The following is a 2,805-nucleotide window of genomic DNA, read 5'->3' on the forward strand; positions in this document are numbered from 1 at the left end:
CACACATACACACACACACACACACACACACACACACACACACACACACACACACACACAGGCAGCAAATGATGCTCTTCAAAGCCTCCGTCACCCTCTCTGTTCCATGTCAGCAGTGTCCTGATGTGCGTCAGATCACCAGGAAACATCGCTGTCCTGTTTCCCAGCGTCGGAAGGAAAGCATCTTTTTTTCGGCCGTACTTTGACAACTTCTTCTATTTAGAACCAAAACATTTTGGAGAGTAATCAGTTGGTTGATTGACAGCACCGACTTTATCGTTGATTAATTGACTGAAATTATTTATTGATTGTCAAAACAGTTGTCGACTGATTTTCTACACTATAACACTCCCTGCTCTGCCTGCTGTTATTTAAGGCTTATAATAATAATAATAATAATAATAATAATAATAATAATAATAATAATAATAAGTTGTCTATCTACTGACAGTGCTTGTACGGTTAAGTGTTGCTGATGTTAACTCAGCAGATGCACAGTCACGCTGCAGCAGCAGTTAATAGTACAAGCACTGGACTAATTATGGTGACAGATTATCTACAACAGTTCAGTAAGTTCATTCACACAGCTGCAAACACCCCCCCCCCACAGTCCCACTATTAATATCACTCCTTCTGTCTCAGACACACACACACACACACACACACACACACACACACACACCTTGCACGCTTCATGCAAAAAAAGGCGTCAAAGCGGCAACTGCGATTTGCTTCAGCAGCTCCACTTGCTGCTTCCTTGCAAATAAACCTCGTGCTGGATGGAGACAAATGAGATGTGATGCAACAGCTGCAACCATCTATCCATCTATCCATTCATCCATCTATCTATCTATCTATCTATCATTCATCCATCCATTCATCCATTCATCCATCTATCCATCTATCCATCTATCTATCTCTCTATCATTCATCCATCCATTCATCTATCTATCTATCATTCATCCATCTATCTATCTATCTATCTATCTATCTATCTATCATTCATCCATTCATCCATCTATCCACCTATCTCTCATTCATCTATCCATTCATCCATTCATCCATCTATCAGCCTATCTATCTCTCTATCTATCATTCATCCATCCATCTATCATTCATCAATTCATCCATCTATCTCTCTATCTATCATTCATCCATCTATCTATCTCTCTATGTATCTATCTATCATTCATCCATCCATTCATCCATTCATCCATCTACCTATCTATCTATCATTCATCGATCCATTCATCCATCTATCTCTCTATCTATCCATCCATCCACCATCTATCCATCATCCATCCATCTATAGTAGTAAAAGTACTTCCTGTAGTTACAGTATCACAGTAAAAGTACTTCCTGTAGTTACGGTATCACAGTTAAAGTACTTCCTGTAGTTCTACTTCCTGTAGTTACAGTATCACAGTAAAGGTGCTTCTTCGTGCAGTAAACTGTCTCCTGTGATTGATCTCTGATCAGATCATTGATCATTGATCCTGAGTCATGTTACTGTTGCAGCTTCTTTAGTCCACTGGGTCTCAACCTGCGGGTCGGGCCCCTCCAAAGGGTCACAGATGGAGAGGACAATGGAAATAATCAAAGTACATGTCCCTCAAAATGGTTTTGAAGTACAATACCTAAAGTAAATACTTATACTTTGCAGCACTGGCTTTAATTTAAGGCTGCAACTAAAATAATATTGATTACTGAAAAATATGGCAGTTATTCAATTAACTGATCACTCAGTTTCATCACACATTAACAGGAGGGTTCAAAACTGTTATGAGCCAAGAAACTGAAAACAACTCTTATTTTTCATTTTTAGAGCTCATACCTGTCTGATCAATTTAAGGTGATTGATAATCTATCAATCACTGTTTTCATGTTAATATCAGATTTGGCTCCTTCACCCTGTTTATAAAAACCTGCCACATGAGACTCTTAAAACCTCCAGCCTCCTGTGAGAGTGTTAATCATGTTATTACCTCGGATTAAAACCACATATTCCTCTGAGGGACGATTGACTGTAACTGGAACCAGTGTGGAGCCAGAACAACCAGTGGATCAATCAATTACTGCTCAAACTATTTGATCATTTATCAATCGTTTGATTTTTTTTTAAGTCAAGTCACTGGTTCCAACTAAGACTGCAACTAAATTAACACAGTATAATATAATGTATTTGAGGACCCAGAACCATCAAATGTCTTAAACGATTAACAGATTATTAAAATAGTTTCCATTTAATTTTCTGTTGATGGACCAATTGATTAATCGACTAATCGCTAAAGCTCTAATTATTTTCATTATCAATTAATTAGTCAGTTATTTTCTGAATGATAAATCACAGTGTCCTAAAGCCTCAACATCTTCAAATGTCTTGTTTTGTCCTCAAAGATCTTCAGTTTGTAGTGATGCTCCACAAACAGCAGAATTTTAACTTGATTAATCACTTAAAAGAAAAACAGATTATCGGGATATTGATTAATTTTCAATCAACCAACCACTCGATTAATCAATTTATTTATTTAACTCTAGTTCCAGTTTTAAGATAAACTAAATATCTTTTGTTTTTTGACTCTTTGTGAGACAAAACAAGCAATTTGGACAAATTATGACGGGAATTTTTCTCTAGGCCTTGACTTTTTATAGATCAAACAATCGATCAATTAATAGGTGATACGTCATATCATTGTATCACTTTAATATTCCTGCAAGGATTTAAATTTTTTATATAAATAATAAAGTTTTAGTCAATATGAAGCTGGTGGAGAAGGTTTAGTTTAGAGTTTAGTCTCGTATCTG

Source organism: Seriola lalandi, unplaced genomic scaffold (assembly GCF_002814215.2).
Source record: "Seriola lalandi dorsalis isolate HSWRI2012SDOR001 ecotype SW California unplaced genomic scaffold, Sedor1 jcf7180002054265, whole genome shotgun sequence".
Lineage (NCBI taxonomy): Eukaryota > Metazoa > Chordata > Actinopteri > Carangiformes > Carangidae > Seriola > Seriola lalandi.